Source organism: Poecile atricapillus, chromosome Z (assembly GCF_030490865.1).
Source record: "Poecile atricapillus isolate bPoeAtr1 chromosome Z, bPoeAtr1.hap1, whole genome shotgun sequence".
In the NCBI taxonomy this organism is placed as follows: domain Eukaryota; kingdom Metazoa; phylum Chordata; class Aves; order Passeriformes; family Paridae; genus Poecile; species Poecile atricapillus.
In genome coordinates, this window is record NC_081289.1 from 18,725,526 (window position 1) to 18,750,443 (window position 24,918).

Here is a 24,918-nt window from a genome sequence, read left to right on the forward strand (position 1 = left end):
AGGTCTTGTCAGAGGGCTACCCTTCTTTGGATTCAGAGCAAGTCCCCTACGTTTGGCTGTTGTTTCTGAAAACGCTCCTGCAAACTTTCTAAAGGTTGTCTGAATTCAGAAAAAAATCTTCTTTATGGCACTTAAAAGATTTCATCCCTTCACAATATGGATTGTTGAAATACCTCTTTAAAGTATACTTTAAATGGAGAAGCTCACAGCTTTAAAGAAAGACAGTTTTCACATGTCTTGCAAGAAATTGTGAACTATTTTGAATCCTTTGAAGGAAGTCAAAGTATGGGTGTCCAGAGGAGTAAAATTTTTGATTATTATTGTTTGATTTCCTGGCATATCTTATTATATTCCATAGAAACCTGAGTAGCTTTCTGCAAAGAATATTTCATTTACTATTAACACCACTGGAAAGGAATAGAAGCCATACAGGTATCAAGATCCAGGTCATGTGTCAGCATGCAGTTCAATACCTGGCTTCTGGTTACAGATTTACTGATTAATTACTACAGAACAAATAGAGAGTGAGGGAGAGAGTTTTCATACCTACAGCAGCTGATGTTTAACAGTGGTACCTAAATTAGCAAACTCACCTTTAGCTCTTCAGTGAATGAGGATTGGGAGGTTTGTCACAGACATTTGGCTTTTCAGACCTCTGAATCAGGCACCCAAAATCTTCCACTCTGCTCCCTCTTAGGGTCCTAACCCAAGTATCTCAGCTGAGCCATTTATTCTCTGTTATCCACTTTATTCTTAGGGAGTCTTTCAATATCTCATCTTTGTCTCATCTCTCCTCCACAAATTATTGTGCAACCTGACCTGGAGAAAACAACAGTCAAATAGGTATATTATAAATACCTTGCAAAGAGTGGAGTAAACAGCATGGTAATAAAGCTGACCAGCCAGCCTCCCTCATGAGCTGCTTTTTATTGTGTTCTGCTGCTCTGTCATTCCCCTAATGCTGCCCATTCGTCTTGTGCCGGGTTACAAGTCAAACCTGCCTACACTCATGTTCTCTTGGGGCTGGAGAGATCCAGCTGTGGCCTGCTCATGGCAAATAAACTGTATCATAAAAATACAAGGATTCCCCCATAATTTTTTTGCCCGACTTTTTGTATCGTTGCTATGGAATAGAAGATTGCAACTGGACAGCCCACAAATGCCTTCCTTGGCATATTTCAGACAGCTAGGCATCGTTTATTTGAGATGCCAGGGCAATATCAGAGGGATTTGGGGTGCAGAATAAGAGATATGGATCTAAGCAGTGTGTAGAATTGAGGGGAGGTACAGGGAAATGGAGTTTACCTATGAGTAAACCAAGCAGTGTAAACCAAGCAGTGTAAATTTGCTGGTGCTCCTCTGGTGTAACACTCACTGGGGAAGGAAAAAGCTGCTTCGTGAGGTGAGGGGGGAACAAAGAAAAGAGAAAAAATCAAGCATGCTGTTGTAGATTATAGTGGTAATTTATATGAAAGCGGCTGCTCAGTTTCTCACCCTGAGTCAAACTGAGACAAAAGGTCAGTGAATGCAATGATGGCAGTTCAGTATCTACTTCAATAAGCAGCAAAGTGACTTTGACCTCTGCAATTTTTCAACATGAAGAAAGATTGCCTTGGTTTTTTTTGCACTTAAAGAAAGTAAATCATATCCAGCTCTAGAAAGTTCAATAAACCCTGCTGGTTAACACATTTTAGAAACTCCATTCAAACCGTGTAGTTAATCTGAAATCCTAAAGCAGATGCTTTGACAACTCTACAATATTTACATCTTCTAATCCTGTCACTACAGCAGGGAGAGGCTTTTTTGTGCTTCACTATAGAAATAGATTTCCTGCTTCTTGTTTTTCTGTTGAGTCATAAAAAATTCCCTGCTAAAAAAGAACCAAAACCAATTTACATTATGTCTTTTCATATCCTGGTTCAATTATGGCATTTATTACCTCAAAAGTTACTTTAAATGCTTCATCTTTTCCAAGAAGTAGGTAATTAAATAAATAAACAATAAATTTATAAGCTTCATTCTGATATTTACCACAAAGTCCTCTAAGCAGCTGGTTCCAAGCTGTATAATGACTACCCTGGGTTAGGATTCTTCCCTCTGAACATTTCAGATAGAAAGGTCTTTTATCTCCTCTGTCTCTACTAAGGTTAATTTAGCTGACCTGCTGAGACATCAGAGACTGACAGTGTCTAGCTTGAAGAGAAAAAGGAGAGGATGCAGTGATCACATGAAATGCACTCTGTGTCAGACTGAGATTGAACTCAATGTTTATTTTGCCCCATTCCTCTCAGCTAGGAGCTTTAGAGAAATTTGAAAGTCCACAGATGTGACTGGCACAGGGGCTGGGTTTTCACTGCTGCACATATGGCTGCAGAGCGCACTGCACTGAGTGGTTTGTGGTCTCACCATCATCTAAACAGGACTGAACGTGTGGCCTCACAAAAAGTACATGTAAAATGTTCATAATACAGGTCTGCAAGACTATCTGCACAGGGAGATGGCGTTCTGGTTCTTGCTCACCTGTGGCTGGATTCCCAGGACAATTTCTAAGCACTACAACTTACAGAGACTTTTGTTTTTTCCTTTTTTTCGACTTACAGCTATTCATCCTGTTGTTTGCTTAGGAGCTTCCTTAATAGCTGATAAGATTTGAAGCAATAATAGACACAGAGGGAGGATTAGAAACTCACTGGGCAAGTCCTGTGTTCTCATGGTCCAACACCATTTGGCTATCACAAAGTGTGCTGAGATCAACCCTGACCATGCACATCTTTCAGCCTTTGTTAGACCTTTAGATCTCCCAAATATGGTGGTTTTTTGAAAAAAAAAGTGCTCCCTCTCTGTGCTCTCGTGTGCTCCAGGGACCTTAGTTTAGTCCTGCTGTGAGGATGAGGCGGAAGGCTTGGAGAAGATAATGTATTGGCTTTTGTATCTGAAGGTACTTACACTGACATAATTGCAATTATTAATACTGCTGACAGGATGTGCCCAATCTATAATTTGAGGTAATGTTTGGCAACTTGAGCAATACGAATCATGAATCATTCATTAAGTGAGCAATGCATTTAATGAGTTAGAATTAATTTTTAGATGTCCTCTGTCATTTTGTTGTGTAACTTAAGGTCACACTTTTTGTATATCATCATTTCATCGAGGTTTATATGCGGTCTCTACACTGCAAATATATTATTTGCTTTAGTTAAATTTTTTTCTTTTTTGCTTATGGGAAAGACCTTGGGAATGGTGCCTGCTCAATATTTCAGATCCTCTTTGATTCTACATTAACATTACCTACCACTCAAAAAATAACCAGAACGTGACAATGTGGCTTGGAGCAGGGATCTGTTTCGTAGTCAACAGGTTTCCAGGCTGCCTACTATTCAGCCAGACACCAATACATTCAAATTTATTCGTTTTTTTAATTGCTTCACCAAAAATCCTCAAAGGTTTGTGACCTCAGAACGTGGTACCATTGCATTGTGTCAGCCCAAAATGGAGTGGCTTAGGCAGAGAAGCCCATCTTTTCTGAGATGTATGAAAGGCATCTTTTTCTGCACTGACTTAGGCTCCATTTTGCTTCCAGTACATCCTAATAAATAACTGAGAAAATCCCCTCCTTTCTGCACAGTTCTGTAGCTTACAGGACTGTGCAAAAGGAACATGTTCATTTTAGTTGTACATGTTCTGTCTCTGGAGACAGTCATCCCTACACTCCATCACCAGAGGAATGAAGACAAAACGCCAGCTTCCTGAGAGATCTCTGAAATGTCTTTAGCTGCATAATAATTGATGTTTTTTATGGAGTTCCAGATCATTTAGTGATATTGAACACTTCACTGGTTTAATCCTTTCTCACACAATGTGTAGACAAATAATAGCTTGATAGACTTCATCATTCATGAAAGGCAGACAGAGCAGGCAAGCCAGCATGAAAATATTTTAATTATACTTTGTCAGAAGTATATAACAGGAGATAAGTGTGCTCTTCTTTCACCATTTTCATTTGGAGAATTTTCCCAAGTCTAAATTTATTTGCTATTGATTGCACTTGGGTTCAGGTGCTATGTCCAGAAGACAAGAAGAAAGTGAGACAGGATAAGAACAAATAATAGCAGAATGCTATAGAACTTAGGAGGGCAATTTCTTGCTTGAGGCAAGGCTTGGAAAAAAAAATCTTCCTAGAAAACAGAATAGGATAGGACAAATCTCATGTTTCATTAACTCTTTGCTTTATGCAAGTTTAATATGGGACAATGCTACAGAGTACCACTGGACACAAATCAGCAGGGCTAACTCACTGCAGAAAATCTTCCCTTTGGTAGATGTTCTCCAGCATAACATGTGCTCTCCAGGAATTTCTCTCTAGCTTCCCAAACTATATGTATAAAGTATAAGTATCTAGAAGCATAAACAAACGGCATCTGGGGCTGATGAAGAACATGGTAAACTGGATTTCTGATCAAATAAAAAAGTTATTTCATAATTTTTTTTTTCTGGAGCTGGATCCAAGCTTACTAAGCTAGAGGGGATTAGTTTTGGGATAGAGCCCCTGTGAAGGCCTGCAAGACAAAACAGGATTGTTGACAATATAATTATTGCTCAGCTTCTGCTTATGTGGGTATTATTATTTTCATGTTGTATACAGTAGTACTTGATAAAGGTTGTCGAAATTATTTTGTCTCCTGTGCAAATGTAGTGTTGCTTTTATATGCGACTGCTGTTATGTTACTGGTGGCTTATCTTCTAATAATATGACACAGGAGGAAATACACGAGAGAATTCAAGACAACAAAATGGGGTAAACCCACATAAACAATTCTATTTTCTTTCTTGTCAGAGTTATCCTAGCATCATAGACATCAGAGTCCCCATAGTGCTGAGATAGATTGTATTGGAGGACTAAAGATAAGACATAAAGTATTCACTTGGCCTTTGGTGAGTGCAGAAAATGGTGAAAAACTTTTCTGTCACCTCACTTGCCACTTGAATGTCTTAGAGAAAGAACTAAAGAAAGGATTTCCAAGAAGTAAGATTTCTAGAATTTTCTCTATTCTGCTACCATTTAAAGGCAACAACAAAGTGCTTTAGACAGTCACAGTGGTGAGGTCATAGCAGGACAGGGAATTGAAATTCTTCCCATCCTAAAGCTATACATCTACTATCAAGGAAATGGGATCAAGCCTGAGGTTTCCAGCCAAGCACCTTGTTCCAAAACACAGGCATGTATCCAACATGTAACTCATACAAACACCAACTGCTTTTTTAATCTTGCCAAGCTTTTAGTGTCAGTAAAATTTCCCTGCAGTGAGAAACAACAATTCAATTAAATGTTGCATGAAACGATTTCCCCTGCTGTACATTTGCTGACTATTAATGCATCCTGTGCTATTCAACTCAAGGTAGGCAGACATCTCTATTTAGCTCTATTTAGCTTTCTCAATGCAATTAATTTAATTTTTATGACTTTGTCATGATTGATATTATTTTCTTTGCCAAAAAAATTCCCTAGCATCTTCAATTCCTTCTTACGCTGAATGAAGTAAGATGTCTCCCTCAGTGGGAGGAGGGAAGATGTTCCCTCAGTGTCTTTAGACCTTCACATTTCTGTTTTTTTATTTCTTAAAGAGAAGATAATTGAAACAAAAGACAAGAGGGCTGAAACCACTGTGGATGAGACACTTAACTCTTCATTTTATTCACTTTTTTCCTCTTCAGTTTTATGTTTCTCATTAAGAAGAGGCCCTTAATTGTTGTTTTTTATTTCTTTCCCTAAGAAGGTTGCTTTGATTTCAAAGCTGATGTTTGTACATGGATGCACCTGAGACTGCCCATTGCATTTATCAACTTTGTACGTGATGTAATTATTTAGGAGTGCATTAGAGCCTTACATATTCTATCTTGGCTAACCTAACCACTTCCATCATCTAATTTTGCCAACTCTATATTTCCCTTTAGCCCATTGACTTCATTAGGGTGGTAATAATTGCAGCTAATTAAGAGCAACTATTGCAGAGAGTAGTCCATTTATCTGCTTGACCTTATACTGAAGTTTGACAGTTATTATTTCAGTTGCCTTACTATCTCATTGGGAAAGCTTTTTCCTTAAAAGTGTGCACTCTGAGGAGAGCTGAAGGATGGAGGTGAAGAGTCTTAAAGAACATAAACCAAGTCTTAATAGGACTTGTGGGTATTCAGGTACTTCAAAGCCCTCATGCTATAAAAACTCGTGTTGGTCTGAATAGCTTCTCGGCCAGAGAAATGTGGAAAATTGAATTGTCTCCCTGTAGGAAATATCACTAATTTGTTTTCAGCCCACACTGATGAAATTTTGACATCTCAACTATATGCACATAAAAGAAAGTGGAAAACAATCTTAGGGTGGAAATATTGGACTGCAAAATGTTTTCTCTCTTGACCAAAGAGAAGATCATTAATCTCAAAAGGCTGATGTATTTGTCATTCAAAAATTTGTACAATACTTCTGACAATTGGATATATTAGTGTTGGGATTTTTTTTTGATTGAAACATTTTTTTATGAAATGTTCTATTTGAAATATTATATAACTAATATTACAGTGAAAACATCCTGTTTTGTTTCGTGGTGGTGTATTTTTTAAAATTTTTATATTCTAGATTTTTAAGAAAAAGATTCATTCAAAAGATTTTAGATAGCTTCTCTCCTAGTGTCTATTTTCCAGCAAAAAACAACAAAAGGAAGAAGTATCTTTGAGAGGACACTCTCTTGGTTGAATGAAGACATAGAGAGCATTCATGCAAGTGCATCCATAAAAATGGATATCCATGAACGTGCCAGAGAAGGGGCATTTTGAAAAGATGTCCATTTTAAAAAGACACCACATGTGTCAGCATGAACTCAGAAATTCACTTGTTTTCATTTGATTATTTTGGGCCTTGGATTATTTTTGACATGATGGTTAACACATTTTTTTAATGGTTTCTAGTTTTCATTTCCATGAAAACATTTTTGATAAATTATGTGCTCTCTTTATTTGCTGTAGTTGTTAACACAATATGGGAGGAAATAGAGGAGAAATGTTTGTTTCAGTATGGAAAGGGAACCTAAACCCAATAGAAGGAAAATCCTGGGTTTGATTTCAAGTAAACATCTGTGCAACTGGAATATTTTATTTATTTTTTTTTTTTTACAGCTGTCACCGAAAGAGAAATTTGATGTAACTTAATGTTCAAGTTACCTTGTTTTATTTGAATTAGCTTGGGTTATTTGGATGAGAGAGCTCTGTGGCAAAATGCATGCCACCTTTCAGATTTCCCGAGGGCTCCACCTCATCTCTGCCACCCCAGGCAGGGAGCCCGTGGTGTTCTCATCCTCGCTGCAGGCTGGGCTCACAGGAGTCATTAGGAAGAAAAGTCAGCAGTGTCAGACATAAATGCTTCTTTTGGATTTTTGTGACGACATGAAATGGGAACCAGGGTTTTGGAAGACATGGTCATACGTATTTTATCTGCCAGCAAACAATAGGTTTATCCCCTACAAGTTGATGTCTGATGCCAGCAGAGGCTACATACCCATGCATATACAGATTCTCATTGAATCACACTGACCTTTTGCATATGACACAAATTGAATATTTTAATTAAACTTTTTCTACCTCCACCTCAATTTTTTTCCTCCCTAAATTTGGCCTCCACGAATCCCTGAATTGCTTCACTCTGTCAGGCAACTCTCTACTGGAAGTGACAAGTTTGTGCTGATAACAGTGACACTGGCAGCAGGTAAAGTACAGGAATATGGGTACCACGGTGTTGCACTCCAACAGAGGCATCTGAGACAGGGGAAATGGATTTCGTGTTTTTAGTGATTAAATACAAGGATCAGGGAACCTACATCAGCAGTGATTGAAGAATGTGGCCAAAGAGTAAGCTACAATTAGTATTTTGTTTTTCATTTACTCCAGACTCAGGCTGGAGCTATTGCACTTTCAGGAGTCACTAAACTGCACAGAGAAATAACATCAAGAAGACATTTTATATTTTAAATTAACATTGACCTTCCATTCACCTTTAAATCCTCTTGGGTTACTCAACTTCATATTAGAAGTGTTCATCTGCCTTGCTTCTACCGCCCTTCATTGGCTGTGTAATTGGAAAAAGTCAGTACAAGTGCACTTCTGTGGTTTGGTTTTAGTTGCTCATACTAACAACACTGCGGAATATTGCAATATTCAGTGTAGAAAATCACTTGTATACGATGGACTTTCCTAAATATCAATTTTGAAACCTCTTCTAAAACTGCCTGGGGTAGATGGGTTTAAATTGAGATATTTTGCAGTCAAGCTAAGGGAGCTGGTGAAGGCAATGGTAACCCATAATGGATTAGAGGAATTTCAACAACTGTAGTGTAAACACTTCTCTGCTAAGCTCTACTCAAGCACCATGACTTTGTATTTCAACACATATTGAATGCTTGATTCCTACTCATTGTCTCTCATATTTTGTTTGGGAAAATATGGAGCATTTTTCAAGCAAATTAGACTTTTCAGTGAAAACTGGGTGAAATATAAGGTTGCAGTTTGATTTCCTGAGATATTTAACTGTTACATTTTAAATGAAAGCAACGAGAAATAGAAATGAAGAGGTCTGCCATAGGTTACCAGCAAAAAACTCACACTTTCACAGTTCAAGTCCTGGTACCTCACTTCTTCCTGTCTCTATGTGAAAAGCAAAAATATGTCTGGATGCTTTGCCACTTGAGAAATGTAAGTTTTATCAGAATTAATTAATATCTATAGATACTTAGGAGACCAGTAATGTCCCTCTTCCCTCAAAATCAGAATTGAATTCACAAATCTCTTTTTATTATGGTCAAACTCAAGCTAAATTCTCCTCTGTGGAAATTTACTTGAAGAAAACATTGTAAATTGGCCATCTGTTGGATTAGACAACCACAATCCCAGACCCACAATCCCTCATCATCTCCTTCTCTCTTGCCCTCCTCCAGTTCAGCACAGCACGTTTCAAAGGCTAAAAAAGCAGCTCTGAAGCCTTACCCCAGAAACCCAATAATATGCCCTGAGGAAACAGATTCTCCTTTGAGGGCAAGTCCCTTTGATTCTAATTCCCATGCAGGCTTGTTTTCCTTCTCTTCTCCTATACTGGGGCTAGATATGGGCATCCCCTGTGTCTCTCCAGGGCTTGTCATTGCTTCACTTTTAAAACCTCGAGTGCTCTTCAGCAGTTGTGAGAGCTTTGGGCTCACTTGTTCTCTGAGCCACTGAGAAATCCTGAATATACAGAACAGATATTGTGTGTCAACAGCAGGCACTGTAGGTTGGAGGTGTGTGCTTAACAATCAGCTACTAAACCTGGAAAAGCTTCTAATTGAATTGCTAAAGTCAGGCAAGGGAGGGTTGGCCTTTGCAACAAAGTTCCCACCAAAGCTGTTTTTCTGCTCCTAGGGCTTCTCTTTTGAAATGTTTTCATTTTCCTGGCAGCAATTCTATTCTCTATTACTGCAGTTTCTCTTCAATGGTTACTCAGATAAAGCAGTTTGAAATCCGCTGCTGTTGAGCTCTGGAGTTTTCAGGTGTGCACATGGTGGGGTATATTGAGAAAAGAGGAAAGTCTGGAGTCCCTGAAGAAGTGTTTCCTCCCTCAGCATGCTGATACAGAGACCAGTTCAGATCCTTTTCTTCAAAGCAGCACATTTCAACGATTGAACTGTCTTTTTTCAGAGACCATACTGGAAATAAATGTCTCCCATTTTCTACAGCCTGTGACTACAGTGATTGCGAGGCCCCAGCTCTGAGTGCTGCTCTGCTCTGGGCTCTGGGTACCTGCCAGTGCCAGCAGGGCTCTCGTGGCACTCGTGGTGCCAGTCATCTCTGTGCATTTGACTCAGAACTCAGGTGTTCAGATACTCTTCCAGTCTGGATACTTGATCAGGTAAATTTAGGACAGTCTCATCACAAAGCACAAATATTTGTGATTCTCCTGTGCATCCACTTGTTTGAGCTAGGCCTATAAGCCTTTCCCCCCACTTTCCTTCTGGCTTAGGATGAGAGGCATTTGGTTCATAAATGACAGTTTCAAGGAACTCTTAAAACAAGAGTGCAGTGGGAGCACTAAAAACTGTCAGTTATCAGAAAATCCACAGACAAAACTCCAGAAAATGTTTAACAGCAGAGTTCAGGTAGGTGTCATCTAAATTATCCTATGAAAGTCAGCGTTACTCTGCAAGCACATCGAAGGATGGCTTCTTATACACTTGCTGCTAATATTTTGACTGCTGAAATCTGATTTTTTGTCTTTGTTTTAATTAGGTGATGTTGTTAGCTGTCTAGGAGTGAAAAGTTGCACAACTGCAACTGTTACAGCCATACGAGGGAATTCAGACACCTCCCCATCCTCTCACTTGGGGCAGGGATGAGGGTGGAGTAGGACACACCATTTTAACTGGTATTGCAGAAGATCATCTAATATCCAAATTCTGTCATCCATTTGCCTGTATCAGAATAGAGAAGGGCTTTATATTGCATTTATAAATAACATTCCCTGAGCCACTTTCACACCTGCTTTGACCCATCTGAGATATATTTTATCTGCTGAGCTCTGGCTTTTGAGATCTGCGGCAGAAAATGCAGTTGAAGAGTCATGCAAATGACATGCAAATATGCCATCAGACATGGCATATTTGGAGCTTTACCAAAGGATAACACAAATTCTGTTCCTCAGCCGTTCACTGCTGCCATGACTTGGACATTTTTCCAGCTCTACTGGTGAATAGAGCTGTGCTCAAACTCTATGAGCGCACAGTAAGCACACACCAGCTTAACCTTCAAAATCATGGCACATAGTAATGCATCACCAGAAAAGGTGCCAGACAACTGAATGACAGTCTCTTTGGTTTTCATTGCTGATACTTGAAGTAAAAAAAAAAAAAAAGAGTAAATATTGCACCTTTTTAAAAGACCAAACTGAGATTACAGTAACAAATTTAAACAATTAATCACAGAATCACAGAATGGTTGAGATTGGACAGGACCTATGGAGGTCAACTTGTCTACCTTCCCACTCAAGTGTGGTAACATAGAACAGGGGACCTTTATACACCTTTAATCTTTTTTTTTTTAAAGTTTTTTGGTTGCATTTTCAGTAAGTAAACCCTCCAAGTGCTTAATTGAATTTAGATGAGCATCCAAGACCTCAGAATTCTCACTGAAGATAAACTGAATTTTTATGAAACTTGGTAAACAAACCCTACTGAAAAATCTCATGAAAATCACTTATTTTGTCACACTGAAATATAATGGAGTAGAAATTAATTTTCTGGATAGATTTCCATTTGTTTACCAGAATTTGAGACGTAGCTGGCCTCATTCTTTCATTGATCACCTCTTTATTTGTTATTTCTAAGAGCTCCTATTTCTCCTGGTTTTGAACTAATTTGATTAGAACAGTCTTTATTTTGCTGTCTTGGTATTTTCAAGTTTGGATAAATAACAAAAGGAAAAAAAATCCCACGTGAACCCAATCTTTTCATAATTGCAAGTCGAGCTCGTGCTATTGAGAAAGTGTTGCAGTTCATTAGTGTTCTCCTGTATTCACAACCACAACCTTCTTCAAGTTTCAATTACTTTCAGGTACCAGAGTTCATGGCCAAACAGTGATTGTAATAGAGAGATTAATCTGAGACTCCAATGTATGTCGACAGCACACCTGCTCCAAATGTGACACGGGGGGAGGAAAGACCCAGAAAGACCCATGCCTGATAAGTGCATGATTTAGTGTTACTAACACTTCAGAACCTAATGGGAACCAATGAGGTGAGGAGCACAGGGTGCCTGTAGAACACGATATTAAACACATCAAAGCCCCAGAAGGGTGTAGAGTTTTCAACACTCTGTCTGAACTGATGGCAGCACTTTTTAAATCTGTTTCAGGACAGAACAGACACCTTTCTTGCTTTGGGATCAGGGACCCAGCAGTCCTGGAGTGTGTTCCTTTAAAATTTTCAGGGGAAAGTCACCAGCTCAGATAAAGCAGTATAACTGCATTGTGGCTTTAATTCAATTATGTCAGTCCCTGAGCATCTTGCCCTTGAATAGTTGAAGAAGGAAGCTCTTCCCTCTCAATGACTTTATAAACTAGATAGATAGGCTGGAAGAAAGCAAATATTAGTCTGAATTAAAACTTAACTTATTATAGGCAGGTAATTAAGGGATAAAATCATAGAGCGCTACATTTTCTTTCTCACCAAGAAATCTCTGCAGCAGAGTAAGGGAAGACATCAGAACCTTACTGATGGCTGCAGCATTTTAATTTACATGGTCAGCCACAGACAAGTGGTGTCTTAGAATAGACCTTGTGCTTGGTGTCCCCTCAGAGGACTTTCCATGGCTGGCAGGCTGGTATAAAAGAGATTTGTTGTTTCTGCTTCCTCCTTGAAGAGGAGAAGAAAGGTGACAGATGCAGGCTTCCATTACAGATAATTTGTATTGAGAAACTCCCTTTCAGTATAAACAGTGAGGACACCAATCTTTTTCACAAGTGGTGTAAATTAAAATAAAAATAAGGAAATTTTGTGCATAAATTTTCCAAAGGAAAGCCTAGGAAGTCTACAACAAAGTACAGCTTGGAACCCAGGTTTGAGCATGTTCGTAGCTTTCCTGTTTGTGAAATTGCCCTCCCTACATATTTAATTTCTTCTATCTTTATTTCTGTTTAAAGGAATACCCTGTCAACCTCTCTAGGTAATAATATGTTTCAAGAGTAATCCCATGACACATTTAGAGATTTCTTAGCCACTGCTGTGTTTGTGCCCTAATATTCTTCAATGCAGCTTCCCTTTGATTTAGACCACAGGAAAATAAATTTTGATCTCCACTCCATGATCTTTTGGTTTGTTTGTATCTGCTTATCCTTAAACTCTTTTAAATTTCCTCTTCACTTCTTTTTTAACCTTCTACTTCCAGTCATTGGCTCTGTTATCAATATCTGTTACTTTGTGCACTGATAAAGGCATTCTTTACAGCTATCTGAAATGCCTCCCTAGAACCAAGTTATATTTTGACTATCTCACTGCTTGTACTTGATCCTGCACTTAATCACGTGCTTAAAGGATGGGAACCCACCTAAAGAGGATAAAACTTCCTGAATTTCAGTTCACCTGCATCCATTTTTTGTACACAGGATCTTTATCTGGCATGATGTATCTCACTTCTCAGAAGGAAAACATTCTGTCTGGGGACAGCTATGATATTCTTTTTACTGACTTTTATTCTGTGCTAAAACTGAACTAGAACCCTTCAAATGTTTCTACAGGAGTGAAACTGCCAAAAAACTATTAATGGACCAGGATGCCTTTGATTCAGGAACCCTGCTATGTATACTAACTATTTTCCCTCTATGATTCTAGCTGCTGACATTATGGAGCTATTATGTGACTCTGTGGAGTCACAGAAAAGAAGCATGGTGAATCACAAGGTATTACTCCTTTTCAAATGTGATCTGGTATGAGAACCATCCTACCAGAACCCCTCACTGCAGTTTGCATGGAAAATGTTGGTAACAGCATCCCTGTCAGCATTCCTGGTCCAAGAAGGTAGTTTGTCTTGCTATGAATTGCATGTAGTCTTTACCTAACAGTAAATTTCAAAATATTTTGAATCTGAGCATTGCAAAAATTAATCAGCAGTTAAGTAACCCAAAGTCAGGTGTTAGTAGTTTGAGAGTGTCACAGCTGCTTGAGCACCCTTGCTATATAAGAAACTCACTTTTTAAATGACCACACCGTCTAAAACAGTAAAGGAGAGAAGGATGGGAAGGAAAGCCTCTTTCCCACAGAAAAGAAATACCAGCTAAGCACAAGGATAAAATACCATGAGTCTGCCAGTGACCTAAGGTGTCAGGAGTCTGAACTGGAATGGAGTGAAGTAAGAGTAGTTTTGTGTCCCACCTCATGCTGACAGCTCCTGCTGCAGGAACGGGGAGAGAATGCACTCATCAAAATGTGTAGGAATCTTGCAAAAAATTGAGGTTTGGACTCATGGAATTCTCTGCCATCTGCTGTCAGGGATTTGGAAATTTTAAAACCAAAGCCCAGTGGGCAGCCATGGATGGCTGATACTCCTGGATAAGCTGAGACATCCCTCTGGTGCCTTCTGCCAGCTGTTGGGCACTCTGGACTGTTGCTGCTGGGCTCTCTGGAGGCTGGGTGGATACACCAGAGGAACCACAGAGAGGGCCATAACACCTGAAACTCTCTGTCCAAATTTGTCTGTACAAAATTCTGTTTTGTATTTGCAGGGAAGGGACCAGCTTTATCAATCTTCCCAGGTGGTCTATGATGGAAGAAGAATTCTTCCTGAAACAAATATGACACCTGACTGCAGTGGTTGCCATGAGAGAGAGAAATCCTGTGGTCAGCAAGATAACTCATTGCCTCGTTTAACCACTTATGTCACTGGAAATGCCTGCTAAACTGCCCCCTTGGCCATTCCTTGGGGGGAAATGAATAGCTGAGAAGGAAAATGGCCAAGCTCAACAGCACAAATGATATAATTGCAGAGCATGTTAAAGAGGCATTATTAAGTGAAGTGGGCTGGATGATTTACTTCGAATCTGCTCAGTGAAAATTTTACACTGAGAGACATGGGACAGTGCCAAGGTTAATCATCTGCATGGCTTGTCCATAGCAAACACTCCCTGCACAGACATCTATCTGCTCTTCAGAACAGAGAAAGCACAGAGTGTAATCCGAGGAGAAGAATGAAAAATCAAACCCTCTGTATCATATATTCAATACAAAAATCTATTATTTTACATTGACACATGGTATTAATGAAACCACGAAGATAACAGAGCATAAGGAGAACACACCATCTCCCACATGGAGTTTGCATTTTAAAGCACCCTGGGGCATGTCTTTACATGTAAGAAAATTTGTAGAACCTAACTAAGAGGTGTTTTATAAGTCAAAAGCATTTCTGCATGATTACACTGCTTATTAAAGATGCAAAAGATTGAGCTGCTCTTCCAGACTGTTTGATTTCTTAAGACAATTTGGCATCACTCTTTATGGCTGGTTTCATGCTTGTCGGGGAAAATACAATCAATACTTGCAAAAGTTTCTTGAATAATAAAATTCAGTACAATGCCAGAGACTCTATCTGGTCAAGAAGACAAAATTTATTAGCTGGATTCTTGACAGTGTTTGGGAAACAGAAGAGTCATGCAGCCAATTTCACAGAGGCATACATGTTAATTTCACTGTTTATAGCAATTGTCAAATTTGGTTCTGCTTTATGAAGGCTTAAGCATTTATTAAGTGTCAGCAAGAGTTAAGGTGTATTTTTCTGGTTATCTTGTCTTCAGAAAAAATAATTGTATTAGTCACTTTTCCACATAATTGATATTCATACTATAAGAAACGTTATCTTACAATAAATGGCTGCTTATTGAAATATTCATTGCTCATGAAGAACAGAAGAATGCAAGAAGAGACAAAGACCTTGGATATTTCTGTTACAGAATTATTGTGTACATTCAAAAAGTATTTTGAAGTAATTTTAAGTCGTCATTGGAGAGTTTATTTTAATGTTCTAGACATACATAAGATTTTTTTTTTAAATTAATGTAATTTTCTTGTTTACAAGGGCAAAAAATACACTTCTGTTTTAATATATATTTGAAAAACAACCAGACAAAGCAAAGCTTTGGAGGAAAATAGCCCATTGAATTGGATTGAAAATACCTCTATTCTGTTCCTTCTGAAATCTTCACCAAAATGCAGAATTTAGGATTTTGATAATGCAAATTATGGAGTTTGTTTATCATGTTAGGCCTGCATATTTGAAATCCCCTTTCAGACAATACAAGGGTGAAAGAGAACTGTGAAGAAGGAATGCCTTGCCTGTGGAAAACCATGTGGAAAACCCTGTGGAGCTTGTTTTTCCAAAAGAAATGATTCTCAGCTGTCATAGCTTAAGCACACCTGGGCTGGTCAGGCAGGGAGAAGCTACGCACAAAAAGCAAGGAAACACTTGGAAATGATTTTTTCTTACAGCCTTTTGCTACAGAGGATGGTAAAGAATAGATGAATCTGGGGACATTTAATGGTTAGGGATCCTTGAGTATGTAATACACAGATAGAGACACATCTGAACCCTGTTTAATACATTTCTAGCAGTGGAGAGCTTGTCCCAAGCACTTTACCTTTGTGAAATCCTCTCAGTTGCCAGTTTTTCCCTAAAATCATGGTGGGTAGCAGGGTTGGCATACTTCAAGCAGGTTTCTGCTTGCAATTTCTACCATAATTTTGGCTTTTTCCTTCCATATGAATTTTACAGAGAGGTTTCCTCCAGAATGTGGAACCCTGCTGTGTTCACACATGACGGCCACCTCTGGCCAAAGCCCTGCCCTGTGGTGCTCTGGTGAGACAACTGTATTTGAGCATCAGGGTCATACTTTATATAAAACTGAAGAAATGATTTTATAGAGGTAGGCTTCATTATAAGCAAACTGTTGATTCTTTTGTCCCCATATGTGTCCCCAAAAGTCATCAAAGAAAATGTGGCTGCAACCAACACCAGCTCCGAAGAGGAAAGCAATTTCCTTTCCAATAAGCAGTGATGCCTGGAAGAGGCACTCTTAAGCCATGCCCTACGAGGATGTGCGGTTCCCAAACATAACTGAGCTTAGTGTTTCTGGTCACAGACCCCTTCCTCTGGAAACCTGTGTGATTAAAGACCTAATTACATTGTTTTCCCTATCCTTAGTCTGTATGCCCTGACCTGACGTTAGAAGTCTCATTTGTTTTAGCAAATGAAACATGTCTGTCCCAGCTAATTAAGATTTGGCAACACTGCAGTAGAAATTTTTCAAAGAAAACATAGCTCTTGTCTTCTTGCCAGAGGCAGGTAAATGTGATGTGAGTGACAACCTGACTGCTGATTCTGGCTTAAGAATTAAGAGAGTGAGGCTGAGCCCCTAGTGTGGAAGCACAGGGGACAAAATATCTTGGCAGTGACAAGCGTGTTGCAAACTCTCTGCACCAGCAATGCCAATGTTTCAAGGCTGCACAAAATTCAAGAAAAAAGGTCACTGAGGAACAGTTGATTACAGAATTTGAATGATGCTATTCTGAGAAACCAAATCTCATATAAAAGTTTGTTTCTGTTTGAGAGATTGTGAGTGATATTATAGTTTGCCATTTTTCTTCTCTTCACTTGTCTAATAATAAATACAATGAAATTCTGTTAAATTCCATTATGATTTTCCTGCCAGTTGTAGCAACCTTGCTCTCTGCCAAGTCTGTTGGCAAAATTCCAGTATGCAACTGGGGAAATCCATCAGTTATAGGAGCAGAAATCTTGGTAATGCCCAGTCATAAATAGATGCAGTTGCAATTGCTGAGGTTTGCTCAAGGTGAAGATGGTTATCAAAGTGCAGCACTAGAAACAGTGTATTTATTTTAGATGGGAGTTTAATATCTTTTGTCCAGTCAAACCTAGTAAGAGCAGATAAATAAGTATATTTTTGAAATTCGGGAGCAAAAACAAAGGGACAATCCTTCTGGTTTCATGAAGTTGCACAAGACAAGGAAATCTTTTGAAAGGGAGAGGAAAGGAAATGTTTATTATTACGTGAACTGTGAATTTCTCATCTTAAAAATAGAAAAGTGGCAGGTCTGAGAAAGAAATCCTTTCATAAGGTCCACACATGTTGAAGCACAGAATTTAGTTTTGAAGTATAGAATTTAGTTACAGGTTAATGTCCAGATATGTTTCAAAATGATACAGTATTAGGAATTAAATAAAAACATCACTGAGGAAGAATGAAAGGAAAATTATTCAATAAGTCATCAAACACTAAATTGTCCCTGCTATTTGCACTGGTAGAATAGTTTAGTAAAAAAGTATCTAGATTTGGAAAGGAAAAACCAACCAACCAAACAATGAAAAAACCCAGAGACTGAACAGTGAGGGTAAATCAGAATTTAGGTTTCTGAAACTAAAAAGAGTCGTTAACTGGGAATGGGAGAAATCTGCAAATGAGAAGGAAGAAGCAGAAGACAGATAGGTGTCTGTTTTATACAGGCTCCATGTCACTGTTACCTGAACACTTCACAGCCTCACCATGAGGTGAATTAGTTCCCCATCACACTCCTGAAAACTGAATAATGAAAACTTTCCTGGACAGTGGAAATGAAAAAAAACAAACAAACCAAAAACAAACAAACAAACACAACAAAAAGACCCCAACCAAAACAAAAACAAACCAACCAACCAACCAACCAAACAAACAAACAAAAAAACCACTAAAGTGAGGAAAGATATTATAGTAAACTATTTATTGTCTTATTAGTCTTTAGGTAATTAAATTCTAACACTATAGTGAATGGCTCAAATAAGCAGTTGGATGACTATTTACACTTGGTATTTTCTGTTGGGCTGTGTTCTACTGAGCTCAGTCTCCTGTGGAAGAATCAGTAAAGAATTTTTCTCCTCTGCTTTCTAGTCTTTTTTCCTAACTCTTTACCACTTAATAACACTCAGATTCCACATTTGGTCTCATTTCATATTTGGTTCATATTTCTGAGGGCACAGCTTGTGAAGGCAGAGTGAAGGCAGAGTGGAGGTGCTGCAGTCTCTAGCAAAAGCATGTGAGGGCTGGCTGCCCTGGCCTTTCCTCCTGAGCCCCACAGTGCGGGCACCCTCCTGCAGCACCAGCTCCGTGCCTGCTCCTGTGTCTCCAGTGAGTGACATCCACAACATCCAGGCAGGAGACAAGAGGGTCCCTTCCTCTCTGGTGACAGGGGCACACAGTGCAGTGAAGAGGAGGCTCCCAGAAATAATTCAGCTGTCTCTCAGCTCACTCCTCACCCAGTTCTGAAATCTCTCAGGACTAAATCGCTGGTTATCTGCTGCAATGGTCATGCCTGGCCCAAAGGGCTGTATGGAGGTTACACACTGAAGGATATGCAGCTGAGGTGGTATTGGTTCCTATCCCAGTTGGAACAGGAGAACTGGAAGTCACATTAACTCTGACTCTAAGGACTGTCCCTGCATGCAGGTTTGAACCTTGCTGGTCATGTAGTGCTGCTAACTAGGTGATATTTTCCTGCACTGACAATGCCTGTGCTGTGAAGCACAGGACTTTTTTTCTCAGAGTCATCAGTCCAATAACTTTCATCAGTCCTGACCAACCTTGAATAAGTGTAATTTCTTTAACTTTTTTTAAAAAAAGACTGTCACCTTAAGGTTGTTAGAAGACAATCAGTGTCTGACTATTTTAATCATCTTTTACAGGAGAAATGACATGTCCCAATCAGACATCCTTTGGGGACAAGACCTCTTTTATCAGCACACTTATTAGAGTGGGCTGCTGCTCTTAGAGGCCACCTGATGAATACAAATCTCCTTGCCAAGTGAAAACATTCCTGTTGAAAGCTTCTGCAGTGCCTGGTGGGTTTGAACACAGGTTTGCCCTCCTGCAGCAAGTGGAGCTTTAGTCTGCATTTACACCTCTGGAGGTTTCTGTTTGTTGATTACCAAAACCCCACATCAGCATCCTGGGGCCCCTGGCTTGTACCTTGCTGGGTGCCCATTAGGGAGAGAGACTGGAGGCTCTGGGAGCCTCTGGGGTCTCAGAAATGAATTGCAATGAGCAGCTGCCCAGTCCTGGCTGAACACTGGCAGCTGAGAGAGTCTCCCATCCAGCATGCTGGGTGTTTCCAATCTGTATGTAGAACTTTCTGTGTGAACATCTGCTCCAGCCACTGCACAGGACTGAAACCTTGGCAGAAAAGATTGAGGGCAATGGGAAGTGTCTGAAAATAGAGGAGTAAAAAGAGGGACAGCAGAAAGAAGACCAAGGGAAAAGGGAGAAAAATGAATGGGGAGAAGGAAAGGCATAAGGAAAAGCAAATGAGATGTTCTGAAGCTTTTACAGAGAAATGTCACAGATTTTCCCTGCAGGATGTGTACAGGTGTTGTAGCTGGTGAAGAATGACCCACATTTGAAGCTTCAGAAGTTTCAATTGGTTTCTGGATGCACAATAGTTGGAAGCAGCCTAAGACTAATGAATATCCTTGTTCTTTTCATATATAACAAGAAAAGTTTGAGCCTGTTGATAAAGACCAAAGATTTTTTCTTCAGACTTTTTTCAAGCTAAAAAAAATTAAAGATAAAAAATTGATGTTGCAGACACATAATCAAATACCAGAGCTCTGTCATTCATCTGCTTTCTTCAGATCACCATAAATTCTACCTTAGGGAAGGTATGCAGCCAGCCTCGATAAAGGATATTGAGGGAGGCTTGAAATACCATTAAAACCTGCTTTCTCACTGCACTTCAGGATGCTTCTGCTCATCCTAATGCTTTTAGGCAAAACTGAGTGTAGTAGTGTAAGAATATCAGGCAGTAGCTCATAAGAGGAGACTGCACACTGCCCCCAGAGCACTTAGCAGTGCTGCGCTGTCTGTGTGTAAGTGATCTGAGCCGTGGCATGGAAACACTGCGTTATTGCACCGTGTTACACCACCACCGCCACCACGAGCTGCAGCCCCACCGTGTTATCACACTTGGTCCTGAAAATAAACTCTCTAAAGGTTGCAGTTATAAATAGACCTGGTACCCTGCCTTATCACCTGCACAGCCTGAGCTGAGGGCTGGTGGCTGGTGTTGGCAGTGAAATGGGGTTGACTGCACGTCCCCAGCGTGCCAGAGCCCATCACAGCAGAGCCACCATGGGCCTGTGTTTTGCCACCTGTGTGCAAAGTTGGATGTTTCCTCTGCTGGAATCTGGGTGGTTCCCTGCCTACACGAAGCAGTGGCATTGTTTTAACCAGCTCAGTAAAGATCTAACAAGCCTTAGGTCACAGTAGTCTTGGAGACAAGTCGTGGGACGGGCAGAGCCCCCCGCTGTGGGCAGTGTAGGAGGAGCAGACACAGCTCAGGTGCTGCTGCCTTGCTTTTGCCACCCCCCAGCTCTGGCATTGCCCCTCTGCTGTCAGCAGGCACCTCAGAGCAGGCACTGCTGCAGGGATGGCTCCTGACCAAACCAGCAGCTGCTTTCCCCAGGCTCTCACCCTCTGGCTCCCTCTCCTTATTCCTGTTTGCTTCACCTTCTCCTGCCTCTGTGCTAGAGGCAGCAAGACATGGTCACAACTGAGAAGCTTTCACCCAGCTCTGAATTATGTGCATCAACATCCTGTGGTTTCACTGGAAGGTCACTGGGTGTTTTGTGAGTACCAGAGCCCTCAGTTCCACAGGTACTAAAAATAAAAATGTGTGATAGATAGATTTTTTTTTTAATTTGCATCCCTATCATATGTTCTATCTGCATATTAATTTTGCAGATAATGCTCTAGGAGACAGAATATCAAATAATTTTCTAAAATGATGTAATATTATATTAAAGTATGTAATGTAGATTTCCATGAAATGTTGCTTTCCCCAGAACCCCCATCTGACTTAAATAGGAACACTACTGTCTGTGAACTAAGGAAAAACAAGAGATTGCAAATAAAGATAACAGTTCTGTGATATGTCTGATCTGGAGGGTGATATCCTCTAATGTGGCTACTGGGAGAGCTGTTTGATTTAATTTTATTTAACATATTCATTAATTCAAGAACATAAACAGCTTAGAAATGAAACAATATGAATATATTATGAGAAATAATGGAGCAGATGGAAAATAATACAAATTAGCTTGAGCTCTGATTTGGGAAAGCACTTAAGCAGGCACTTACTCAGAAAAATCTTAGGATGAAATATCAGATTTTAGGAATATTTCTGTATTATCAGTGGCCAGAATGTTGATGGAAGACACTGCACAGTGTCTCTTTTTGTCATATGTCCTCGTGAGTGCAGGAATGAGAGAAGGGGAAGAGATTTTTCCTCTTAGCTGTGAAATATGATGCTGTAATTTCGAATTGAAACTCATGATTAGTCTTAAGTGTATTTTTAAACTTTTTGTTCAAGAAGATATTTTTGTGAATTGAGTGCTCAGGAGATTTGGAAGCAGAGCAGGAGTAAAGCTCTATCAATTGTGACATTTGAAGAAAAATTGTCAGAGTATTAATTTACAATGAAAATGAGAAAAAATAATATATTTAGAGAGGTTTCAGCAATAAGGAAAAGTGACTAGGTAGTGTGTTATACCACTAGATGGATATCAAGGAACAGTATTAATGAAAACTTTCTTTAGAAAGCTGATTTACCAACCCAAAAGCAGCAGCTGTGCTGATATCACACCATGGGTGAGCACATTTCCCTCAATGGACCAGGTGCAGACAAACCACACAAGTTTGCGTAGTTCCACAAGACTGATAATCTAATTTAAAAAGAATCCTGCTCACCCACAAACTTTGCCAACGTTAATGTGTGGGTATGAATGATAAGCAACTAGCATAAGAATGAGAATCTCAAGTGATCCGGTACACTGGGAAAAAAATTAAATCGGAAATTAAAATTTGGTAAAGGCAAGAACAAAATCCTACATGGAGGAAGTGGAAATTAGGTAGGCAAACACAAAATAGAGACTATTCTTCTTGTGGAAAATATCTTCATATCAGTAAGATCCAATATACAGTGTTGCTATGAAAAGATAAATATGATTATGGAATGTGCAAATCTGCAAGTTGAGGAAAATAATTATTTTGGCACCTTACAATAATGAGTACTCAGCTGGAATGCTACATTCTATTTAGAACACCACCTTCAGAAATTCACAAATGTATTATCAGGGGTCCAGGGCAGTAGAATTAAACTGATCAGAGGTCAAGAACTCCTGCAATAGAGTCAAAATTGGGAAACTGAATTTTTTTCGTTCTAGAGAAGTTTGAATTTCAGAAGGCTGTTTCAAAGGATGAGAAACTGTTCTCCACCCTCATAAGCAATAGCACAAGGAATAATTACTTTGGCCTGCAGAAAAAAGAGATTTTGATTCCTAATTAGGTAAAGGTTCTAGCTAACAAGAGAGTTAAATGCTGGATCAGTGTACCAACAGAATTTTGCAGTATCTCCATCTGTGAGGGTCTTTAATATCAGGATATACAGATACCTATCAAGGATAATCAAGATATCATCCATACTGCTTCCATGGACTAAGGGTAAAAACATCACAGACCCCCTTCTCGCACTTTCTGGTGTCATTTTTAAAATGTCTAATCATCACACCATTACAAGGCTTGCAGAAAAACCCTGAAGAGAGGGCATACACCAGTGGGTGGTTTGATAGCTCTTTTCCATTTTTACTCTCTGCTATTTTCACCTTTACCTTATTGAGCTTGTTTGGCATTCTGAAGGATGGCTGGCAAAGTGACACATTATTTCAGTGAAGGGAATGTCTATGAGTGCACAGAACAGCAGCACCACTCGGTATCAGAGCGGGCTAAGTTATATAAAATAAATAGTAATTCTTCCATACGAGGAAGGGGATCCTCTCATACAACACCTGAACCTGTGGGAAGAAGCAAAGAGATCTCTTTCATCATTTCAGTGTAGCTATGTAACACGATCGGCATGCACCTCTCTGTCTTGAAAATTCTGGAATGAGCTCAGAAAGAATAAATTGGAGCCATTAGTGGTAAAAGACCCTCAGATGGTGTGGTGGTGGTTTTGGCTGTAAAAGTAAGGAGAGAGGGGAAAAAAACCACATTCCTGCATGGGTGCAATTGAATTTTTTTATCCATATTGGCACAATTTGAGGAAGTTACTTTCATGCACCTTCTAAAAGGTAAGCTAAATAACCTGCATTCAAATAGAAGAAGAATTCTCTGCACAGGGCAGAGAATTTCTGAGCTGCTGGAAATATTATGGCTATACCAAATTGTCCTTCTACTGACTGTAATGAAGCTGTGTCACGTAACACTTGCTGAGGCGCTGACATTAGAGCTTACTAAAGATAAAATGCCTTTTGACTTAATGTGATTTCTATTTACAGTCATTTGTCTTTACATACAATCTAAAAATGCAAGCATTTATCTATGTATGTTTTCTAAATCAAGTCACTTCATACTTCTATTGGGCTCCCTTAATAATTCTGCCAAGATCAAATGAAGAATTAAATGGGTCAAAGAATAAAAAAAAAGTGGGGTAAAACTTCCTGCACAGATCTTTGGAATCTGAAATCAGATTCCAGCTTCCAATACTTATAAAATGCTACAGGATAGGGCAACAGAGGTGAGTGACCTCAGAGCAAAACAAACCTGCTTAGTACTTTCATTTTTTAGGATTCAGTTCTTTGCTGACAGAACATCTGAAAACATATTCAACTGGGCATTACTTTCAAATGTATGTCCATTTTGGAAAGGCTAACAGGAGAATTAGCAGTTCAAAGCAATCCTTCACAGCAGGACAGAAGCTGTTAGCCCCAGTAATTCTTACTGTGTACATTAAGAAAATGCATGGAACTTAACTACACTATAATTTAAAATCTGTCTGGCTTTGCCACATGCAGCTCCCCTGTTCTGGGCTATGCAGAAAAACTAATTTTGTAAGATTTAGTGATTCTGCAGTGTTTTATATTACAGCAATTTAATTTTGAGATAACCTAAAACTACACAGAGCAATCTGAAATCTTAATACTGATGCAAGTTGTGGCTGATTCAAGAAAATGCATAGATGGAAAGGAAACTACACAATGGTATTTTGAAAACTGTACACTGAAAAAGGGAGAGCATTATTCACTTCCTGGCTGTGTTGCCTGCCATCAGAAAAAATAAATAAATCTAAAAATCAAAATTTCATTGCCTGAAATCTTGCTTGGATGGATTTTTTAAAACTGATATGCAACCAAAATAAAATATTCATATGGAATTCAGTAATTTGGAATTAAATTTCTCTGCTGGGAAAATCAGTTGTTTGACACATCAGAGAGTTTTATACATTGGTAAATATAATAGTAATTGATAAAAAGTGCAGCATG

At 39.2% G+C, this 24,918-nt stretch overlaps 1 protein-coding gene and 1 long non-coding RNA gene across 6 annotated transcripts in view; one reads left to right on the plus strand and one right to left on the minus strand.

Moving 5' to 3' along the window:
* LOC131573417 (uncharacterized) overlaps positions 1-14,306 on the plus strand; it is a 50,843-nt gene extending 36,537 nt beyond the window's left edge. The window contains exons 2-3 of the long non-coding RNA XR_009276193.1: positions 13,398-13,465; positions 14,288-14,306. This is a non-coding gene — a long non-coding RNA (uncharacterized LOC131573417). The remainder of the gene's footprint in view (positions 1-13,397; positions 13,466-14,287) is intronic.
* Positions 1-24,918, minus strand: part of LOC131573415 (muscarinic acetylcholine receptor M2) — an 89,961-nt gene that overhangs the window by 30,345 nt on the left and 34,698 nt on the right. The window contains exon 2 of one of the 5 annotated variants that reach the window (XM_058827360.1): positions 594-819. The exons of the other annotated variants lie outside the window; for them this stretch is intronic. The gene's annotated coding sequence lies outside the window, so the exon portion shown is untranslated. The remainder of the gene's footprint in view (positions 1-593; positions 820-24,918) is intronic. 5 annotated transcript variants of the gene reach the window in all.